Consider the following 11,807-nt stretch of genomic DNA (forward strand, 5'->3'; position numbering starts at 1 on the left):
GTGTTAGTCACTCAGTCGTGTCTGACTCTTTGCAACCCCATAGACTGTAGCACTAGGTTCCTCTGTCCATGGAATTTTCCAGGCAAGAATACTGGAGAGGGTTCCCATTCCCTTCTCCAGGGTATCTTCCCCATCCAGGGATTGAACCTGGGTCTCTTGCATTGCAGGCAGATTCTTTACTGTTCTGAGCCACCAGGGAAGCCCTTAAACAGCAATTCATAAAAAGGAATCCATATGGCCAAAACACATACAAAAATTCCATTTTTGTGAATTTCCATTGAGTCATGGAAACGCCAATTAAGACCATATGAGATGACTCTAAACACACATATCAGATTAGCAAAATTTAAAAGTCAGATGGTATCTAGTGCTGGCAAGGATATGGAGTAATGGGAACACTCTTCCACTGTTAAGGATGTCAGTTGGGAGGTCTGAAAACCAATTTGGCATGACCTAATACAGTCGAGGATCCTCTTACACTGTGACCTAGCAATTGCACCCCTGGGTATCATGCCCTAGAGAAACTAACGCCCAAGTGCTCCAGGAGGCATGCACAAGCAAGCTCATAGCAGCACTGTTTGCAATAGCCTCAAATTGGAAACATCCCACCTGGGGGCTTCCCTGGTGGCTTGGCTGGTAAAGAATCTGCCTGCCAATACAGGAGACATGGATTTGAGCCCTGGGTTGGGAAGATTCCTTGGAGAAGGGAACGGCTACCCACTCCAGTATTCTGGCCTAGAGAATTCCATGGATTGCATAGTCCATGGAATTGCAAAGAGTCGGACACAACTGAGTGACTTCCACTTTCACCTGTAGAATGGATACCTACAGTATGGCAGATTCATACAATGAAATGCTATTCAAAAATCATAATAGTGTCACTCACAAAGTATGGATGAATCTTAATATCAAGACAAAAAAGTACATAGTGTGTGATCATATTTACACAAAGCCACAAAACAGAGAAAACTAAATTAAATCATTTAGGCATATACACTTAGGTGGTAAAAGTATAAAACAAAGCAAGAAAGCAATTTCACAAAAGTCAGGATAGTGGTTACCTCTAAAGAGAGAAGAATTTTGGACGGAAGGGTCACAGGGGTAGGAGGTATTGCAGGCTAATCCTGAGAGGCTGGAAGTGTTCTATTTCTTTATCAGGAAGTGTTACATTTTATATCAAAAAATGAGATTTAAAAAGGGTAGTCACTAAAAGATTTCTGGAAAACTCTGTGGGCATGGGCAAAGCTCCATGACGGTGAACTTTAGGATGACCCCATTTTGTACCCTTCTTTTACTTGAAGCAGATGTTCAGTAAATATTTGTTAAATGATTGAATGTTTTCAGCTTTGTCTTGCTTGGATAAGAACCACCTGTGCCTCCTTCCCCAGACCTTGGTATGTAGAAGTCTGGAATAGTTCTTAGGTTTACCAGACCTGAAGGGCTCTAGATTTGCAGATAGAGTTAAGAGTCCAGTCTGCTGGTAAATGGGTCTCTGAGCTAGCTAGGGAACTGTAGTAAAATAAATCTTGTTATGCTTCGTACCCTTATCCCTGATGCTAAAGAATATTTCTGCTTGCTTCTGCTCATGTGTTAAGGTTGATCATTTGATTGCAAAATACTAAACCTTCTTTATAGCAAGTATTGTCATACCCACTCAGTTGATGAGGATGGTAGACATGGTTTGGTTTTTTCCACCCATTTTACTTGTCTTCAGCTGTGTAGCAGCCAGGCTAATTAATAAATGAGATTTATCTTTTACTTTCGAATGCAGGGGTGGGCTCTGATTAATCTCAAATAGGGTCAGCAAACTTTTTTTCTGAGAGAGCCAGTTAGTAAATATTGTAGATTTTGCAGGCCATTAGATCTCTGTCCCAGTTACTCAATTCTGCCAATGCAGTATGGAAGTAACTATAGACAATCCATACACAGATGAACATGGCTGTGTTCCAAAACAACTTTATTTGCAAAAGCACATGGTAGGCGGATTTGGTCTCTGGCCCATAGTTTTCTGACCCCTAGACCATAACAGCTTTCATCAACCAGGTCCCTCTTTTAACTTCCCAACACAGGAAATGATTTGAATGACTGTGCTCTCAGTTCTCCAAAAGATGGCAAAGACCCAGAGCAGGGGTTCTCAAAGGGTGTTCCTCAGTCAGTCCTGTACCACTGGCGTCATCTGAGAACCTGATGGAAAGGTAAAGTCTTAGGACTCATTCCTGAATCAAATATTCTGTGTGTGTGGGGGGGGGGGGGGGGGCGGGCTCAGCAGTCTTACTCTGCTTTTTTTTTTTTCTATTTTTTAATTGAAAATTTAAAAAATAATTTTAATTGAAAATTAAACATTTTACAATGTTGTGTTGGTTTCTGCCATACATAAAGAAGATGAGGTACCTATATACAATGGAATATTACTTGGCCATAAAAAAGAACATATTTGAATTCGGTTCTAGTGAGCCTGTTATACATAGTGAAGTAAGTCAGAGAAAAATAAATACAGTTTGCATTTGTAAAATGTCTTCCATGTGATTCTAGTGCATATTCAAACTTGCTCTAGAGTCATCAAGAAAAAGTCTTCTTATTGCCACAGTGTAAATTCAGAAGTGTAGCTAAGCAGTAAATGGAATTTCCCTAATCACAGGGATTGGTTTAAGAGTGATCCAATGTGGGAAAAATTTTCCAAATATCTAGCAAGCAGCAGAGCAAGGGCACCAACCAATCAGAATAGGTACAGACATGATGCCACAGCGGGGTTCTGAAGGCCCCCTCTTACACCCGGCACTGATCCTTTTCTTGCTAAATCAAGAAGTCCACTGAAGGGCTGGGGGTCGGGGAGGAGGAGCTGGAGAGACCACGGAAGGGAGAGACCATTGATGGGGAAGCAGCTATCGGGGAAAGCAGCTATTTACCAACTATAGGGAAGTGTTTCACCATTTAACAACGGGCACAGTTGTACCAGTGCATACCAGCTGCAAAGCTGTTCTCGTTCAACTGGCACAAGACTCAGTATTTTTGTCCAGTCATTGTAGAAACAACAGCCTGCCTCCTGCTGCATGTGGTAAGAATGTGGTCTGTGAAGACACCAACCTACAGAAGAAGTGAACACAAGGAGTACACAGATGAAAGTATCAGAGAATCGAAGTTGCATCCCTAAAGGAGCCACTCCAAACTCACCCTACGTCTAGATGTTCCATTTGCTTGATCCAGCTTTAGGTGAATTCTCCAGCTTTTCCATCTGAAATCACAAGAAAAAATGAGGCCACAGAGAGGTATCAGAAGGAAAACATGTTTCTGAGGGCCTGACTGAACTGCTCTCCTTTCTCCCTGAAGATCTGGGCAATGCAGACCCTCCCTTCCTCACCAGAATGTCTGGTGGGGGACAGCACAGGCATCCTGCACCCCAGCTGCGTGTCAGGCGGCTGCAATGCTTGTTTATTAGTGAAATGCATCTGATCAGAGAGGCCAGTCTGACAAGTTCATTACATATCAATTTAATTAGCTGATTTACATTTAATTTACATTTCAATTAATGTCTTTAGCAACAAAACGCAGCCTTAATAGGGTAATTGCCTGTTAGGCAATATGTAAAAGAATAAATAGTCGCATTCTGAGGAAGAATTCCTATTTTCAATTTTTTATTACCATAAATAACTGAAATAATTATTGCTCTTAAGGGCCATGTCCTGATTTCCTTCTGGGCCTAATTATAAAGACTTAGTACCTCATTAAGCAAAATGGTTTTGGAGCCACAGAAAAACATTACTCGAATCGTGACTCATTAGTTTCGACAAAAGAGGGGGAGACTGTGATAGTAGAATACATTTGGGGGACTGGGGATTTGTCCTCTCTGGGCCACGGCATCCAGATGGCAGGTGTCCCTGTCATGTATGCCTGTTGGGGTACTGGTCTGCGGGAATGCTCAAAGGGCCTCTTTTAAGTATTTCTGGAGGAGGCACTCACTACCTCTTGAGGCAGGCATTATAGAGGTCTAGATTTTAAAAGTTCTCTCTTAAGTTAAAATCTGCCTCCTCCTTTCTTCAATTATGGTAGGTGTCTGCTACGATGTTTTGCCAGGGGTATAATTATTATATAACCATAATTGTATATTAAGAGAAACTGAGAGCACAGAATAGGCAGGAACAGAAATGGGCTGAGTACTATTGGAGGGATAGCAAATAGCCTGAGAAATGGGGAGAATGAGACTCTGTATTCTGAGTTCTAGAGGAAAAACTGCCATACCGCCAAGGGGAAGGGATACAGGTTTGGGTCTGAAGAGTCAGACACCAGAGCCACAGTGCAAATGGTGCTGGCTTGTTCCTTGAAATGTAAATGGACATTTCATCTGAAAGAGCAAGTACTATAAATTGAAAACTTCAGGGGCCAGAGTATGCAATTCCTTTCGGCGACTGCTAGTCTTCCTCGGAGGACCAGGGCAATCGCTCCTACGGACTCCGCAGCTCGCCTGCCGCTCTTGTTATATTCCACTGGACTGTCTTCAACAGCGTTACCACGTGGTAGCAAGATGAACAGCAGGACCGGAATACCCGGCCTCGTTCGGTCTCCCTTTGGCTGTGAAAACACAACAAACCCCAGTTTGAAGCTGACTCCTAGACGAATAAAAGGAAGACTCAGGAAAGAGATACTGAACTCTCAGGAAATAAGTCCTCTAAAGAAAGAAAGAAAGTGAAGTCGCTCAGTCGTGTCCGAAACTTTGCGACCCCATGGACAGTAGCCTGCACCAGGCTCCTCCGTCCATGGGATTTTCTAGGCATGAGTACTGGAGTCGGCTGCCATTGCCTTCTCCAAGGAATCTTCCCGACCCAGGGATCGAACCCAGGTCTCCCTCATTGAGAGACAGACACTTCCCCGTCTGAGCCACCTGGGAGGTCATCTGAGGAGAGAGGGAAAGGATAATTTATTTAACTTCTTTAAAATGACCATATTTGCACCCTAATATTTTGGAAGCATTCATTCCTGTTATGGGGCTACTGATCCTAGCTTTCCCCTCTCCCTCACTCAGGACTAGTTTATCCATCTCAGCCCTGCAGAAACTAAACGATAGAATTTAGTTCTATCTCATTCCACCTGCACGCAACTCCTGAATCACATGCTGCTGCTACTGCTGCTGCTAAGTCGCTTCAGTCATGTCCAAGTCTGTGCGACCCCATAGACCGCAGCCCATCAGGCTCCCCCGTCCCTGGGATTCTCCAGGCAAGAACGATGGAGTGGGTTGCCATTTCCTTCTCCAGTGCATGAAAGTGAAAAGAGAAAGTGAAGTCTCTCAGTCGTGTCCAACTATTCGCGACCCCATGGACTGAAGCCTACCAGGCTCTTCCGTCCATGGGATTTTCCAGGGAAGAGTCCTGGAGTGGGGTGCCGTTGCCTTCTCCGTCTGAATCACATAATCAAGCTAAATATCTCCAAGGCGTCTTAATACACCCCGCCTCCCCCCACCCCCCGAGCTGTTGTTTAGGTTACAATTTTCAGATACATTGATGACTTAGTTATGCTTGCCTGGAAGTTTTTGGATTTGTTGATAGCCTTTTTTTTAAAAAATTGTTTTTTAAATTGTAGGATAATTGCTAAAAAAATAAATAAATAAATTGTAGGATAATTGCTTTACAGAATTTTGTTGTTTTCTGCCAAATACCTGTTGATAACCTTTTTAAGGGTTAGTCCCTTAGTTGTGTCCGACTCTTGCGATCCTAGGGACTGTAGCCCGCCAGGCTCCTCCGTCCACGGGATTCTCCAGGCAAGAATATTAGAGTGGGTTGCCATGCCCTTCTCCAGGGGATCTTCCCGACTCAGGGTTCCGAACCTGGGTCTCCTGAATTGCAGGCAGATTATTTACCATCTGAGCCACCAGAGAAGCTTCCCTGGTGGCTCAGTTTTTTTTAAAGCAGATGCCAAAATCTAAAGGCAAATTCCAGAATCTGTCACCACAGTGTGGGAGAGGCTATCAGAATGGCATCAACTCATCCCCACCAGCAGGGGGCGTCTAGAGCTAATCGTGTTCTTCCTTGTGTTTACATGATAAGCTTACTCAAATCAAGAGGCTTCTCTGATGGCTCCAGTGGCAAAGGATCCACCCTCATCGTGGAAGTAACAGGAAATGCAGGTTCGATCCCTGGGTCGGGAAGATCTCTTGGAGGAGGGAGTGGTGGTATTCTTGGCTGGGTCCCAAAGAGCTCGACATGATGGAGCTACTAACACCGTAGAGCAGTGAATCAGTGCTACCAGACCCAACACTTGTTTTTTATAATAGGTATTTGTAACATTTTCTTATCTATGTGAAATTCACAGAAAATAGAACTTGAATACATATACAACTTTAAAAAATAGAAATATTATTCTAATTGTACTATAAATGAAGTCACTCCGTCGTGTCCGACGCTTTGCGACCCCATGGACTGTAGCCTACCACACTCCTCAGTCCATGGGATTTTCCAGCCAAGAGTACTGGAGCAGGTTGCCATTTCCTTCTCCAATTGTACTATAAAGCAGAAACAAAAAAGGAGTAACATTTAATAGAATAAGATGTATTGCCATATACAAGTATTCTGGCACAACTACAAAAAAAGATATAATAAAGGAGCACATGCTTTATATAATTACCTGACCTACAAATGCAAACTGACTCTGGCAGGTATATTGACTTGGTGATTGAAATATTGCCATTAATTGAAAATGATGTATTTTTCTAAACTTTTGGACAACTCTCGGTAGAGTTCTAAATAAAATATAGTTTTCTCTTGATTTAAAAGGAAGTTTCATTACTCCTGGAAAAACTGCTCTGTATTTAAATCATGCAAAAAAGGCTGTAATTTTATATGGGAAATGAAGTTAGGATATAAACTCTAGATATTTATAAATAGCTTTTTCACATCTAAGAATGTGTGGAGAAATAGGATTTGGGGATGCTGGACAATCCTTTAGTATGTCAGACTACCTGACACTTCTGAATATTTCCTAGTAAGTGCCAGAGCACCCCTCCCCCAATTATTGTGACAGCCATTTTAAAAATGTGACCCCCCATATTTCTGAAATATATACAGGGTGATAGCATCTTCATGAAGAAACACTCACCTAGAGCAATGCAGACTGATACCTCAGTTTTCCTTCCTTCTGACCCCAATTCCCCTTGAACTAAGATTTTTTTGTCCTGAATCCCCAGCTTTATTCTTACCAGTGCCTGGTGGCTTAGGGATGTAGGACTGATCCAGTCCTTATATTCCTAGCTGCTCCTTCCTGAATAGACTACTCATGAATCTCATCCAGATTATCATCCTACTCCAAAGATCATACAAACTCCCTTTCCTCAGTTATGGCCTTTATGGATCATGAGAGGGTCCTGTTTGTCTGCCTTGGGAAGTGTAGCCTCCATGTAGCTTCAGCTCCTATTACCCGGTATGTACCACGTCTGCGCTCATCGGCCAGATTTCCAACTGCCAACAACTCTGAGTCTCTGCTTTTTCCAGAGACTGAGCCAACTCTGCCCTCATGGCAGGCCAGAAAGGCTGGAATTAACACTTTCAACTGATGATGGGAAAGGATAGATAAAGAACTCAGATTCTTCACCCCTAGGACAGGGTAACTCTAAGTTGTAGACTCTGCACTGGCTCTGAGTAGGATTAAACCCTGCTTGCTCACGATGGGAACCTGCCTGAAAACGTACCCTTTATTGGTCTCTTCCCTTCTCTGGTTAGTTTCCTGGGATCATCACCTCAATAAACTACTTAAATAATTGTCTGACAATTCTGGGGGAATCCAAGCTGAGGCAGGAACTCTGGGAAGGCAAAGCTTCCAGGAATCCTGTTTACATAAGGACTCCTAGGTCTCCCAGGGAGAAACAGTGGTTGAAACTTGAACCTGAAAGCCAAGCCCAGATTCCTGGCGCTTGAATCCTTAAGTAAACTGCATCTCATAGGATGCCCTCCAGCAGCATGCTCAGGCTCAAGGAACTCATCCTAAAGTAGGAGACCAATGACTCCTGCCTTGGAGTGTTTGCAGTCCTTGGGCTGGTAGGAAGAAATGGTGTTTGTACTCGATACTGAATACTACCATTTAACTGTCTTTCACCTGGGCTCTGGTTAACATGACCCACACTGATGAAGAATGGATATGAAAATCAGAAAGGGCATTAACCCTCAGTAAACTTTTAAAATAGCTGTTTTCAGTAGATTGCTGGACCCTTTGAAGTCTGACTGAGGGGGTTTTCACTGACTGGAGAGACTCCCCTTTCAAGGACCGCGATTACAGGGAAAGTGGGGAAGCGAGGGTACAAATGAAGAGACAGCTCTAGGGTGACAGTAGTGGCCGCAGAGGTTCAGGTCTCCATTCTTTATCAGGGTGGTAGTAGCACCAGCTGACAAACAGGGCCACAAAGAGATGGAGTGGAGAGCAGCTGTGGTACCCATGGCCAGACAGCTTCAGTGGCTCCCTAGGACATCCTTCAATATGCAGCCCCAGTGGGGCAGCGAGGGATCTGGGGCAGGCTTCAGAGCCCCAGTGGCTTTGCTGAGTGAGGTCTTGAGTCAGAGGCCTGGGTCACGGATAACTATACTCGTATTCATCAGCAGGGTTGGGTCGAGGGGGACTGTAATCTGATGGAGCACATTTTGCTTCAGTCAACTCATTCCAGAGCCATCCTGTAACTTCAAGCCAGACAGGGGCTTTCTTTTCCTCTTTACAGTTTACTGGCAAAGTATCAGATGTTTTTTAGGGCAAATGCTACTATCTGCCCAGCTGCGCTCAGCAGTGACTGCCAGCGAGAAGTTTCAGTTGGGACTCACACGAGGGTAACTTCAGATGTAAAAGCCTGCCTCTGAATGCATCTCTTCATGCCCTTTAAACATTGCAAATCAAAGAGGAACACGAGGGGGCTTGGTGGTTGGCAAACTTCCTGTTACAGGGTTAAGAATAGAGTCCTTTGTGTGGCCAGAACAGCTAAGGGTGAAGAGGAGTGGGGATCACAGGCAGCTTACCCGGGAGGTCAGAAACCCCACTGGAGATCAAAGCCAAACTTCTGGGCTAGAGTCAGGCAGGGTACCAATGGCACCTTACCCCCAGCCAATTGGGCACCCCCTTCCTTTCAGGCATCGACGCTCTTGCTCCTACTCACATCTCTTCTTCCTCCTTCCCCTCCCTTTCACGTTTATCCATTCATTGAGCACCCGTCCACTATGTGCCAGACCCAGAGATTTATTGTGTGTTCAGGAGGCTACAGGGTCCCTGACCCACACTAGCCCCTTCCCCTGTGCTATGTTCACCTGAGGATATGTTTTGCAAGTTGCATAAAGATTTTAATGGCGGTCTTCTAAGACCCTTGTCTCCAGTTTCCCCTTTGCCTTACTTGGTTTCACATATGGTGGCAATGAGGTAGCCATAAGCACTTTGGGAAGTTGGGTTGAAGTTTGGGTTCAGTGGATTGCATGCTAAGTTACTTCAGTCATATCCTGAATGCCGCAGTTCTTTGCAACCCTATGGACCATAGCCCGCCAGGCTCCACTGTCCATGGAATTCTCCAGGTAAGAATTCTGGAGTGGGTTGCTGTGCCCTCCTCCAGGGGATCTTCCTAACCCAGGTATTGAACCCATCTCTCTCATCTCTCCTACATTGGCAGTCAAGTTCTTTTCCACTAGTACCACCTAAGAAGCCCATTTATTGGGTTGTTTATGGGACTCACAGTCACTCCCTATGGACTGCTCAATTATTGTTAGCCATCCCAAATGTAGAAATGGCTTCCAGGAATATTGCCACTGCCCATGGGACCAACTCACCCATTGTCACCAAAGGTGCAGGGCCTCTAGAACAGAGACATGGGCAATAACACGGTGGGGATTTAGAGTGTGCACGAGGCAATGAGATGGCCTGAACTCATATAGCACCTAGTACAGGAAACTCAATAGAAATTTCAAAAACAACAGTCTGAAAACTCTACAAAACATGACAAATAAGGAGTGTTCCAAGCTAAAATGAACTCTTCTGCATTCTGGAAAATAAAAATCCAATTTCGATCAATCATGCTAGAAGAAAGTAAATTATCTTTCTGTTCTCTGAAAGGAAAATTATTTGACAAAAACTGTTGTCATATAAAAAGATGATCAAAGAGAAAATCCAAGAAACATAGGATGAAAAGTAGTATAGAAGTGTATCAGACAGCCATTCAATAATAAAAATAATGTGATTTTTTTCCTGGATTTTGAAATTAAAACATTAATCTTTGATTTGTTCTTTCATTTTAAATAATCACTTTCTTGATTTTCATGATAAATTTTGTATTCTTTTTCTTAAAGGGGCCTCCAAATTGTATAAGATTCAGGGTTCAAAAAACCCAGATCTGCTCAGGTACAGTAACGACTACTGGGCATAAAGTAGCCAAGATGTGGTCCTTGGCTTCAAGGGTCCCCAGGCCACTGGACCAGCCTCATACACAAACTAAGAATTATGCAGTGTGCCACCTGGAAGCTCAGGGCCTCACCTCACTTCCATCCCTCAATTCAGTCTGCTTGTTTTTCTATCCAGAAATGAATTTTTAGGAGCTCACATACCTTACCTTAAGGTGCTTCCATTCCCCCCTTCCTGCTTCACATGTGAGGCATTCTCGGGCCCCCTCCTCCCCACACCCACGCCTCAGAACTCATCCCACTTCCTGTGTAAAGCACTTCTGTCCCGTTTCCGCTTCACTGGACTGTCCTGTGTGTCCTCTGGGTTTCTTTTTTAATAACTGCAGAGAGTTTGTTTTTTTTTTTAATTGGAGGTTAATTGCTTTACAATGTTGTGTTGGCCTCTCCCAACACAACGCAAGCCATCCGTAATTTTTGTACACAAGCCCTCTCTCTCAAGCCTCCCTCCCACCCTTCTGGGTCATCACAGAGCACCCACCAGTCTGGGCTCCCTGTGTTATACAGCAGTTTCCCATGATGTATCTATTTTACACATGGTAGTGTATATGTCTTGAAATTATTTCTCCACACAGACACAGTTCTCTTGAGAAGAGGGCTTAGGCCATCTACTTTAAACCAACAATTTATTATTTCTTCCCTACTTGATCCATCCCTGACTTTTTTCTTTTCCCTCATCTGAGCATCCCAGGGGGTTGTGTTCTCTCCCATACCGCTTTGACAAAATGATTAAGAAATCAAGAGCATCTGGAGACTTAGAGGAAACATTGTGGGCTACCAGAAAAGTGGTCCACACACGTGTGGTGCTGGGCTGGGTTCTGTCGGTGGAGAGTGACAGGTAAAGAGCAGGGTCATCCTTATTGAGACTAGGAGCACTGCAAGGACAAAGGCTTTGTCTTATATTTCTCTGTATCTGCTTCCTGGCAGAGGGGAGAAAGGTAGGGATTGGATAAATATTTGATGGAAGGAGGAGAAAAGAACTGAGGGACATATTTGCACTGAGATGCTTCATCTGATAAAAGTAATCCTTTCTGTGCCTTCATTTCAAAGAAGTGAACCCTTTTCTATGCACAGATCATTTATCCTTCCCTCAGCTCCTGGGAACATGTGTTATTCCACCTGTTCAGGGTCAGTCCCTCCACCTTGACTTCAGACTCTCCTGAATCCTCCAGGCTTCAGTTCAGTTCAGTTCAGTCGCTCAGTCATGTCCAACTCTTCGCAACCCCATAAACCGCAGCACACCAGGCCTCCCTGTCCATCACCAACTCTCAGAGTTTACTCAAATTCATGTCCACCGAGTCGGTGATGCCATCAAAACATCTCATCCTCTGTTGTCCCATTCTCTTCTCGCCTTCAATCTTTCCCAGCATCAGGGTCTTTTCAAATGAGTCAGTTCTTCACATCAGG

Source organism: Bos javanicus, chromosome 3 (genome assembly GCF_032452875.1).
Source record: "Bos javanicus breed banteng chromosome 3, ARS-OSU_banteng_1.0, whole genome shotgun sequence".
NCBI classification, from domain to species: Eukaryota; Metazoa; Chordata; class Mammalia; order Artiodactyla; family Bovidae; genus Bos; species Bos javanicus.